This window comes from Oncorhynchus nerka, linkage group LG18 (genome assembly GCF_034236695.1).
Source record: "Oncorhynchus nerka isolate Pitt River linkage group LG18, Oner_Uvic_2.0, whole genome shotgun sequence".
NCBI lineage: Eukaryota > Metazoa > Chordata > Actinopteri > Salmoniformes > Salmonidae > Oncorhynchus > Oncorhynchus nerka.
In genome coordinates, this window is record NC_088413.1 from 66,029,058 (window position 1) to 66,041,717 (window position 12,660).

Below are 12,660 nucleotides of genomic sequence, written 5' to 3' on the forward strand. Positions count from 1 at the left end.
TTGATGTGGATGTGTGTGGATTGGACAATTTTCCTGTCAAAATGTAATGAGTACTTTTGGGTGTCCAGGAAAATGTATCGAGTAAAAAGTACATTATTTTCTTTACGAATGTAGTGATGTAAAAGTTGCCAAAAATATAAATAGTAAAGTAATGTACAGATACCACAAAAAACTACTTAATTAGTACTTTAAAGTATTTTTACTTAAGTACTTTACACCACTGCCCAAATGCCTTCACACCAGTACATTAGCATACTTTATATACTGTTACACATGCACTTATCACATAGTAATCCATACATAAGTTAAGGCCATGCATACTGAGTTGAAACCTGCATAAGGTGCACATGTACAGTACATAAACAGATGCATGCTCCATATATTTATGCGGTGGATACAGTCACATTATATTGTTGTGGTATGTCACAAAATCATGTTACGATCACACATATCAATGTTAATTTTATATATATCAATATGTTGCTGTCTTGCTAAGTGGATGGTCTCTACAGAAGGTATAAATGGTCCAGCCAAATGGTTACTTGCATAGTAGCAACATCAGAAATAGATAGTGTCAATGTAACTAAAATATACAGTATGTACAAGAACAATATCAGTGATAAACGAGGTAGTTATATGCATACAATCAGGGGTAAAGTGGCTGAGCAGTGGGATAAAAACGAATAGTAGCAGCAACGTATGGCGTGTGTGTTAGTTGTCATGTGAATTCAGGCACTGCAGATAGTACTGAAGACTGTTCTGTCCGAACCACAAATGAACAAGGGAATCTATATTCGGGGAGCCTGTTTCTGCCCTACCCTGGACTTTGGTGCGGGTCATGTGATGTCTCCTTGATCATCTCAAATAGATAAGTTTGTCTAGCTGTGTCCAGTCCAGATGGTGCATGAAAAGGCAGATAATCTCAGGGACGAAGGATGTCAGCATTGCGCAGCAGCTGAAACCTGGTCCCGACTGAGTCTGAATGCTCCTTGGCGACAACACCACCAGTCTGCAGAGCATTGAAGCTGTAAAACAGGAAATAACAAAAAAATAAAAAATGAGAACACATTACAACCTTGTCCAACATCAATTCACCTCCCAAGTTAAGATAAGAATAAGAATAACCTCATACAATGCAATGAAAACGATATTCACCTGAAGTGCTGGTCTGCTGGTCTGTGGCAGTGGCCTGAAGTACGGAGTCAAGTGTTGTTGCAAGCCATAGCTTTCCAACAGCACTGTACCATCCTCCAGTCCAACCAGCTGTGGGATGTTGACCCCTGTCACAGTGCTGTCCTTCACAACACCAGCAATCTCAGACAAAGTATTCACTCTGGTCTTTCTGAAGCGCTGCTTGATGAGCCCGAAGCACCAGTCGGGGGCAAACTTGGTGTGGCCTGTGATCAGGAAGTGAAGATCCAGACTGTGGTAGAGCTTTTTGCATGGTCCGCCAGACACAATACCAGAGCACAAACGTGTTCTTGTTTTGGCCACTACAGTTATCACAATTCAGATGCACACGTGTTTCCCCAACTCCGCAGTTGGTGAAGAAATGGTGCATGTAGTTGATGACTGTGCTGCCTTTGCTGGATGACATGCCTTCATCAAGTACAGTTGAAGTCGGAAGTTTACATACGCTTAAGTTGGAGTCATTAAAACTTGTTTTTCAACCACTCCACAAATGTCTTGTTAACAAACTATAGTTTTGGCAAGTTGGTTAGGACATCTACTTTGTGCATGACACAAGTCATTTTTCCAAAAATTGTTTACAGACAGATTATTTCACTTATATATCCCTGTATCACAATTCCAGTGGGTCAGATGTTTACATACACTGAGTTGACCGTGCCTTTAAACAGCTTGGAGAATTCCAAAAAATGATGTCATGGCTTTAGAAGCTTCTGCTAGACTAATTGGAGGTCAATTGGAGGTGTACCTGTGGATGTATTTCAAGGCCTACCTTCAAACTCGGTGCCTCTTCGTTTGCCATCATGGGAAAATCAAAAGAAATCAGCCAAGACCTCGGAAAAACAATTGTGGACCTCCACAAGTCTGGTTAATCCTTGGGAGCAATTTCCAAACGCCTGAAGGTACCATGTTCATCTGTACAAACAGTAGTATGCAAGGATAAACACCATGGGACCACGCAGCCGTCATACCGCTCAGGAAGGAGATGCGTTCTGTCTCCTAGAGATGAATGTACTTTGGTGTGAAAAGTGCAAATAAATCCCAGAACAACAGCAAAGGACCTTGTGAAGATGCTGGAGGAAACTGGTACAAAAGTACCTATATCCACAGTAAAATGAGTCCTATATCGACATAACTTGAAAGGCCACTCAGCAAGGAAGAAGCAACTTCTCCAAACCTGCCATAAAAAAGCCAGACTACGGTTTGCAACTGCACATGGGGGACAAAGATCACGCTTTTTGGAGAAATGTCCTCTGGTCTGATGATGCAAAAATAGAACTGTTTGGCCATAATGATCATCGTTATGTTTGGAGTAAAAAAGAGGAGACTTGCAAGCCGAAGACCACCATCCCAACCGTGAAGCACGGGGGTGGCAGCATCATGTTGTGGAGGTGTTTTGCTGCAGGAGGGACTGGTGCACTTCACAAAATAGATGGCTTCATGAGGTAGGAAAATTATGTGGATAGACTGAAGCAACATCTCAAGACATCAGTCAGGAAGTTAAAGCTTGGTCGCAAATGGATCTTCCAAATGGATAATGACCCCAAGCATACTTCCAAAGTTGTGGCAATGGCTTAAGGACAACAAAGTCAAGGTATTGGAGTGGCCATCAAAAAGCCCTGACCTCAAACCTATGGAACATTTGTGGGCAGAATTGAAAAGGAGGAGGCCTACAAACCTGACTCAGTTACTCCAGCTCTGTCAGGAGGAATGGGCCAAAATTCACCCAACTTATTGTGGGAAGCTTGTGGAAGGCTACCCGAAACGTTTGACCCAAGTTAAACAATTTAAAGGCAATGCTACCAAATACTAATTGAGTGTATGTAAACTTCTGAAACACTGGGAATGTGATGATAGAATTAAAAACTGAAATAACTCATTCTCTCTACTATTATTCTGACATTTCACATTCTTAAAATAAAGTGGTGATCCTAACTGACCTAAAAATTGTGAAAACCTGAGTTTAATTGTTTTTGGCTAATGTGTATGTAAACTTCCGACTTCAACTGAAGTCTTACATCTTAGACAAATACATTTAAAGTCAGTTTTTCACAATTTCTGACATTTAATCCTAGTAAAAATTCCCTGTCTTAGGTGTTTGTGTCCTGGGTGGCATCCTCGTAATATTACTGCATTGTCCTCTGCATAGTTGTTGATGAAATTCACCACTCGCAGCAAGTCCTCATGCTTCAGGTGTAACCACCAAGCCTTAGATTGGGGTCTTTTATTTAGACATGTCATTTTAATATTACCTAAATAAAAAAATTAAATAAAATCCCAATCAATAGAGTAACGTTAGCAAGCCAGCTATCTAACCTCCGCTAATGTTAGCTAGCTAACAGCAAGCTTTCACCTGGGGTCTTTTTGTTTAGACATTTAACATTAGCTAGCTAAAAAATGAACTAAAATCCCAATCCATAAGAGTAACGTTAGCAAGCCAGCCGTCTAACCTCAGCTAACGTTAGCTAGCTAACAGCAAGCTTTAACTTTGTGTCTTTTGTTTAGACATGTAACGTTTTTACCTAAATCAGGGATTTCCTCATCGTCTGATTCATTTTCAGAGTAAGAGAGAGTTATCATGGCATGATCGTCCTCCAGAAAGTAGTGCATCACAACTTTTTCCAACTGACTTTTGTCAATAGTGCCTGATAAATTCAGGGTAGCAATGTTATTGAGAGCAGAAGCAACATATTTGCAGTTCTCTATGGCTAACGTTATATCTTTCGAAAAACTGCAGTAGAAAGGATTATCTACACATTACGAGCAGCTCATTTTATAGACACAAGATGCAACACCACAGACCAATCCAAACTCATCTCTCAGCATGTCCAACCCACTCATTCTCAGCCAATCATGGCTAGCGGGAAGGTTGCTCCCTTTCTCTGTGGCGAAACCAACTCTGCTTGTAATTTATTCCTATTTACAGATAACATACAAGTTTGATATTAAGGCACATGAAAGTTCACATGTTCTAGAAAGCATTTCTGTCAAAAAAACACATTTTGAAAAAAAGATTTACTTTCGAAAAGCTCTCTTATGAAGTCGTGACAAGCGACATACGTCAAGTTTCCTGAATCATGTCACATATGCTACCACTTGTTTTCTTTGCTATAGAAAAAGTAACAGTCCAGATTATAAATTCAGCAAAAAAAGAAACCTGCTCTCACTGTCAACTATTTTTATTATTTTCAGCAAACTTAACATGTGTAAAAATGTGTATGAATATTTGTATGAACATAAGACTCAACAACTGAGACATAAACTGAACAAGTTCCACAGACATATGACTAACAGAAATTGAATAATGTGTCCCGGAACAAAAGGGGGGGTCAAAATCAAAAGTAACAGTCAGTATCTGGTGTGGCCACCAGCTGCATTAAGTACTGCAGTGCATCTCCTTCTCATGGACTGCACCAGATTTGCCAGTTATTGCTGTGAGATGTTACCCCACCCTTCCACCAAGGCACCTGCAAGTTCCTGGACATTTCTGGGGGGAATGGCCCTTGCCCTCACCCTCGATCCAACAGGTCCCAGACGTGCTCAATGGGATTGACATCCGGGCTCTTCGTTGGCCATGGCAGAACACTGACATTCCTGTCTTGCAGGAAATCACGCACAAAACGAGCAGTATGGCTCGTGGCATTGTCATGCTGGAGGGTTATGTCAGGATGAGCCTGCAGGAAGGGTACCACATGAGGGAGGAGAATCTTCCCTTTAATGCACAGCATTGAGATTGCCTGCAATGACAACAAGCTCAGTCCGATGATGCTGTGACACACCGCCTCAGACCATGACAGACCCTCCACCTCCAAATCGATCCCGCTCCAGAGTACAGGCCTCGGTGTAACGCTCATCAGTGAAGAGCACTTTTTGCCAGTCCTGTCTGGTCCAGGGACGGTGGGTTTGTGCCCATAGGCGACGTTGTTGCCGGTGATGTCTGGTGAGGACCTGACTTACAACAGGGTGGAAAAATGCACAAAATGTTTCTTGAATTTAACATAGAAATGCTACCAAAAATATGCTAAAATGCGTTGCAAATAGTCATCCATGATTCAGATCATATTTTGAAAGAGGAAGCAAAATATTAAACATGTTCTCTTTTCAGTTTCCTCTATATACACAGAATGATGATAACTTAAGGATTTCTTACCTAATAATAATAATAATAATGTAAAATTAACAACTTTACAGAAAGACCTGTATGAAGGCCAACTCATAGAAGAGGAACTTTGAGGCAATAAAATATTTTCAGTCTGGAAAAGCACGAGGGCTTGATGGTATATGAGTATAGGTATAGCAGACCTTTTTTATGTACTCAATGATCCATTATTGGCATGTTTTAATTACACCAACAAAAATAGCAGACTTTCAGGTATTCATCAAGGTCTGATTTCATTACTACTAAAACATTACACAGGTAGTAGTATAAAGATCCAGTCCATTTAAAAGAACTGGAGGCCTCTTATAATGTGATGTAAAAATCCTGGCAAAATGCATAGCACATAGAATAAAAGTGGTTTTCCCAGATATTGTTCATCCTGATCAGACACGTTTTTTTACATGGACGATATACTGGAGATAAAGTTGAAGTTTACATACACCTTAGCCAAATACATTTAAACTCAGTTTTTCACAATTCCTGATATTTAATCCTACAAAATATTCTGTTTTAGGTTAGTTAGGATCACCACTTTATTTTAAGAATGTGAAATGTCAGAATAATAGTAGCGAGAATGATTTATTTCAGCTTTTATTTATTTCGGCACATTCCCAGTGGGTCAGAAGTTTACATACACTCAATTAGTATTTGGTAGCATTGCCTTTAAATTGTTACAGATAACCTTCCACAAGCTTCCCACAATAAGATGGGTGAATTTTGGCCCATTCCTCCTGACAGAGCTGATGTAACTCAGTCAGGTTTGTAGGCCTCCTTGCTCGCACACGCTTTTTCAGTTCTGCCCACAAATTGTCTATGTGATTGAGGTCAGGGCTTTGGCCACTCCAATACCTTGACTTTGTTGTTGTTAAGTCATTTTGGGGGTGTACCTGTGGAGTACGTTCATCTCTAGGAGACTGAACGCGTCTCCTTCCTGAGCTGTATGACGGCTGCGTGGTCCCATGGTGGTGTCCCATGGGGGTCTACAAAAAGATGTCTGAGGCCTTGGCTGATTTCTTTTGATTTTCCCATGATGTCAAGCAAAGAGGCACTGAGTTTGAAGGTAGGCCTTGAAATACATCCACAGGTACATCTCCAATTGACTCAAATGATGTCAATTAGCCTATCAGAAGCATCTAAAGCCATGACATAATTTTCTGGAATTTCCCAAGCTGTTCAACTTATTATATGTAGACTTCTGACCCAATGGAATTGTGATACAGTGAATTAAGTGAAATAATCTGTCTGTAAACAATTGTTGGAAAAATTACTTGTGTCATGCACAATGTAGATGTCCTAACCGACTTGCCAAAACAAACTATAGTTTGTTAACAAGAAATTTATGGAGTGGTTGAAAAACAAGTTTTAATGACTCCATCCTAAGAGTATGTAAACTTCCGACTTCAACTGTAATATTCAACAATTACTTGAAACAATTGAACATTATGAAACAAAGATACCAGGCCTGTTCTTCAAAGGAGATTTTGAAAAGGTGTTTGATAAAGTACGACTAGAATTTATATATGCCTGGATTACTTTCATTTTGTTGAAACTCTTATACAAATGGGTTAAAGTTATGTACAGCAACCCCAGATGTAAAATAGTATATAATGGTTACTTCTCAGAAAGTATTGAGCTTTTAAAAGGAGTAAAACAAGGTTGTCTGTTGTCTCCATATATATTTATGGCCATTGAAATGCTAGCCATTGAAATGTGATCCAACAAGAACATTAAGGGGTTAGAAATCCAGGCGATAAAAACAAATGTCAATGTATGCCGATGACTCAAGTTTTCTTAGGTCCTCAAACTGGATCCCTGCACAGTCTCATGGAAGATCTCGATCACTTTTCTAGCCTTTCTGGACTAAAACCTTATGAGTACATATTACGTATTGGTTCATTAAAAGAAAGCATTTACCAATAAAATGGGTGGTGAAGTAGACATACTTGGTATTCAAATCTCAAAAAATAATGAACTTACCGTAATCAATTTCAATAGAAAGTTTGCAAAAATTGATATGATTCTGCAACCATGGAGAGGTATTTGATAAAGTATGACTTGTCTATTAATGGGGGGGGAAATCACATTTATGAACTTTCGTCCTATAAGTTTACTTACTAATGGTGCTGCCTACTCCAGACTCCTTTTTTAATCATATGAGCAAAAAGTTTTAATTTGGACAAAATTAAATGTGCCTATTTATATAATGAATGTGTGTTTGGGGGGCTAAAATTAAATATGAATGCTTTAAACCTCACTAAAAGCTTCACTCATGCATAATACTTAAGCCAAAATGGTTCTCCAGTAGATTAAGGGTCATCCTTTCTTTATAAATTGCCTTTATACAGTCTACAACTTCTCATTTCCCTAATTGAAAATTCAATTTTGGAACCCTAGTGAAACGGAGACGATTTCTACACGCTGTGTGGCATGTAGAAATCCCATTCTGTGTGGCCTAACACTGAGCCATTGTTGCTTTTAGACATTATAGCGCCAACATAACAATTAATCAGGGCAGCTATAGTAGGAAAGAAAATGAATACTTATCGGCAAGGTGGTATCTGAGGACAGTGCCACATTCAAAGTCACTGAGCTCTTCAGTACAGGTCATTTGCTGCCAAATGTTTTTTTTAGTTAGACTGCATGCACGGTGGCTGAACTAGCCAATCCACCAATTTGAAGGTTTGTCTACATACTTCTGGCCATGTTGCGTAGCAGCCTTTATGTAGGCCTACGGTCAAAGTGTCATGAAAATAAAGCTTGAGCCATCAGCCACAAGAGTCTCACAGCCAGCCAAAGACCAAAAATACATTTTAGTTGATGGGAAAAAGTGCTCAAGTCTTATTTCGACACCATGCTAAAGTATGGACATCATTTTGACAGTAAACAAGTTTCAGACTTGACAGGTAGTAGTGTTATTCATTTTATTGTACAACATTGAATATTTATTGTAAATGTCATAGCTTTATTAAATCTGGCAATACAAAATAAATCTAAGCATATTACATCACCGCTTAACAGTTAAAATCAAAAGTTGAGAACTTAACAAAATGTAACTATTCTACAAATCACAAGAGTATATCAAGCCTTTGACAAAGTATACATTGCAGTTTCAGGGGTAGAAATAGCAAGTGTAACAGGTGTGAAGTGACTAGCTGGTTAACAGTGAGAGGCAGTTGTGTTCAGATGGTCACTGGTTCAAACCCAGGTTGGAGCTTGGACTCAAGTGCCAGAGATAAGACAAAATATAGGTTACATTAATTACAGAATGCATCTCAACCAACATTATATGCAGTTGATTTCCCAGGCACAGCAAACATTTAGCTTCAGAAGTTACAAAACAGTCCAAAACGACAGCCTGCTGTCTGGACACTGGAACCAACAGAGTCAAAAAGCAGAGTTCAGTACATCCTCATGGCCTGCTGCCATTGAGGGGACCACACCATAGGGCCAGTAAGCAGGGAGTGTATGCCTACCTATACTGGGTTGAAATAGCTGGGGAGGTGTGATCCAAATCATTCCCATCAGTAGAAAGGTGTTCTGTTCCATCGATTGTATTCGTGGCAGTGTGTTTAGTGCAGATGAACCCTCTATAAGCGGCCCTGTAGGAGCGGACCCGCCAACATGAGAATGAGCAGCGTAAACGCACTGGACTGCAAGGACACGCAGGCTCCTTTGGGAATGGTGGGGTTGGTGGTAGTGACAACATCGGGTACCTTGGTCATATTGGAACGTGCGCCACCGTCAACTTTGGTAGTGTTCACAGTCATCGCCGGGGACCTTGTTGTAGGCCTACGCCTAATGTTTTGTGAGAAGACCTGAAACATGAGCACAGGGCCGCGTCAGTGGCAACAAACTTCACGTATAGAAAAAAAAAACATTTTCCCAATTTAAATCTCACTTTCGTCCGACAAATTTAAAAAACGCAAGAAAGTGTGAAGTTACCCTATGGCAGGCAATATGTTTAATTGAGAACTTACAATTACGTGCCATCACCTTATGAAAGAGGCAGTTTTCCCCATAAATTACCTTTATCTTGGATTCAGTATCTGAAGGTATTACCGTTTGACATTGCGCTCGTCTCATATTATTAAAGGCACGTTAGATTAAACATTCTAGTCAGACTGGAAACACCAGAGGCCAATTATCCACGTCATCATTAGCGTGTCACTGAGAACGCGTCTATTTGTAAACAATATGCAATAGCCTATGCCATTTGACCTTTCAGAATACCTAGCCTACTCCCCAGAATGTTGGGTAGGCCTAACGTCAGTGTAATTAAATAAAGTGTATATTTCACAAATCAAACATTGCAAATCATTTCAGAAAAAAAAATCTTACTTGTGACAACTGCATGGCAAGGAGAAGGAAGCCAATGTAAGTGATCACCATTTTAGTCATGTTGTCAGGTTCTTTCTTAGCCTCAATTAGGTGAGTAGCGTAACCTGTCTGTCTATGACTATTTTCCCCACTCACGGTAAATGAGTAGAGTGTAAATCCAGGGGATTTTATACCCCCACTGATTGTGACTTCAGGTCAACAGGGTTCGTCCCCATAACCACCTGTCTAGTTTGCCCCTCCAATGGAAACCTACAATTTACCCCAAGCCTCCCATAAAACATGCTTTCTAAAACTTGGTCCTGGCCTTTCAATTAGGACATAGACAACCAGGTGAGGTGAGTTCCTTGCTAATTAGTGTAGCGACTTTATTTCATCAATCAAATACAAGGGAGGAGCGAACCGCAGATACTCAGCCCCATCCTGGAATGAGGTTGACACGTGCTTTACAGCGTCTTTCATTTACTGTCAGCAATTCCAATAATAACCTTCGTGTTTTTAATCACTGTCTTTTTTAGGCCTATATATCACGGTCAGTGAATATGCCTATTAATTCACAAGTTTATAATTTGAAGAGCTTGATACTATTATGATCTCTCCTCAGAGTTTATCACCTGTTGTCCTCCCTGAACATAATGGGGGCATTTTCTACACGTGGCCTATAGGTAGTTTATGATGTTGAAAATATAGGCTATTATGTTATATCCTGATGATAAATGTCAAATAAATGTTTTACACAGAAACAGGTCTAGTGGTAAATATAAACTATCTACCACAATGACAACTAATTTGGCCTTTACATGTTCGATGCACTGTTGAGAGCTACATCCTGAGGGGTTCGTGCTGATTGTATGGAGATTGTGACAGCCGGTTAAATGGCGTCCCTTGACAATGCAAGAACAAGATGTTTGTCAGGAGAAGTGCAGTATTATCACAAGGAGAGTAATACTTGGAATATGGAGGAGGAATGGAGGGAAAAAGAGAGTCAGAGGTCTAAGAGAGAGAGAGAGAGAGAGAGGGGGAGGAAGAGGGTGAGCTTGGGTCAGTTAAATGATGGGAAATAATATGGTTTGTTAAAGAAGAATGGTAGAAATTTTAAGCAGAGAGAGTTGGACAGGAGGAGAAGTGAGTGAGGGCAAAGGGGAAGATTCCCGGTGTTTGTGATGCTTGTCGTTTGGTGCGACGCAGACAGGGTGGCATGTGTGGAGAAACAGAAATCATTGTCTGTTCTTTTGAGTTTTGTTGAGTCTTTGCCCAACAGTGATGTTAGGATATATAAATGATCCTGTATGAGCTTTTATGCCGACTACATTACGTTGTTACAGGTGTCAAGCTTAGGGGCATGTGGCTACAGTGTGTAGGAGGGAGGTTCCTAGGTGTGAGAAGTGTGCAGACAGGCATGTGGCAGCAGTGTGTAGGAGGGAGGTTCATAGGTGTGAGAAGAGTGCAGAAGGGCATGAGACAAAGGAATGTGTAACATTGGGGAAAGTAGTGGTATGTGTTAATTGTAGGGGTGCCCATGGGGCTGGGGATCAGAAATGTCCCATGCGAGAGAGGCAGGTTGAGGTTTCTAGGGATAGAGTAGTACAGAAGTTGTCATATGCTGAGGCAGTGAAGAAAGTAGAAAAATATTTGGTCAAGGGGGAGGGATCCTGAGAGGAGTGGTGTAGGTAGTAGATCTGTACCAGTACAGAGGGAGGGATTCTGAGAGGAGTGGTGTGAGTAGTAGATCTGTACCAGCACAGAGGGAGGGATCCTGAGAGGAGTGGTGTGAGTAGTAGATCTGTACCAGCACAGAGGGAGGGATCCTGAGAGGAGTGGTGTGAGTAGTAGATCTGTACCAGCACAGAGGGAGGGATCCTGAGAGGAGTGGTGTGAGTAGTAGATCTGTACCAGCACAGAGGGAGGGATCCTGAGAGGAGTGGTGTGAGTAGTAGATCTGTACCAGTACAGAGGGAGGGATCCTGAGAGGAGTGGTGTAGGTAGTAGATCTGTACCAGTACAGAGGGAGGGATCCTGAGAGGAGTGGTGTAGGTAGTAGATCTGTACCAGCACAGAGGGAGGGATTCTGAGAGGAGTGGTGTGAGTAGTAGATCTGTACCAGCACAGAGGGAGGGATCCTGAGAGGAGTGGTGTGAGTAGTAGATCTGTACCAGTACAGAGGGAGGGATCCTGAGAGGAGTGATGTGAGTAGTAGATCTGTACCAGTACAGAGAGAGGGATCTGAGAGGAGTGGTGTGAGTAGTAGATCTGTACCAGTACAGAGAGAGGGATCCTGAGAGGAGTGTTGTGAGTAGTAGATCTGTACCAGTACAGAGAGAGGGATCTGAGAGGAGTGGTGTGAGTAGTAGATCTGTACCAGCACAGAGGGAGGGATCCTGAGAGGAGTTGTGTGAGTAGTAGATCTGTACCAGTACAGAGGGAGGGATCCTGAGAGGAGTGGTGTAGGTAGTAGATCTGTACCAGTACAGAGGGAGGGATCCTGAGAGAAGTGGTGTAGGTAGTAGATCTGTACCAGCACAGAGGGAGGGATCCTGAGAGGAGTGGTGTGAGTAGTAGATCTGTACCAGTACAGAGGGAGGGATCCTGAGAGGGGTGGTGTGAGTAGTAGATCTGTACCAGTGCAGAGGGAGGGATCCTGAGAGGAGTGGTGTAAGTAGTAGATCTGTACCAGTACAGAGGGAGGGATCCTGAGAGGAGTGGTGTGAGTAGTAGATCTGTACCAGCACAGAGGGAGGGATCCTGAGAGGAGTGGTGTGAGTAGTAGATCTGTACCAGCACAGAGGGAGGGATCCTGAGAGGAGTGGTGTGAGTAGTAGATCTGTACCAGTACAGAGGGAGGGATCCTGAGAGGAGTGGTGTGAGTAGTAGATCTGTACCAGTACAGAGGGAGGGATCCTGAGAGGGGTGGTGTGAGTAGTAGATCTGTACCAGTACAGAGGGATGGGCCAACAAGTGATATATGTTTCAGTAAGATT

At 41.5% G+C, this 12,660-nt stretch overlaps 1 long non-coding RNA gene across 1 annotated transcript; it reads right to left on the reverse strand.

Moving 5' to 3' along the window:
* Positions 1 to 8,254: 8,254 nt before the first annotated feature.
* On the reverse strand, positions 8,255 to 10,002 carry LOC115146363 (uncharacterized). Its single transcript, XR_003866129.2, has 2 exons — positions 9,686 to 10,002; positions 8,255 to 9,162 (listed from the first exon to the last, which is right to left on the reverse strand). It is a non-coding gene; the product is annotated as an uncharacterized LOC115146363 (long non-coding RNA).
* Positions 10,003 to 12,660: the final 2,658 nt, after the last annotated feature.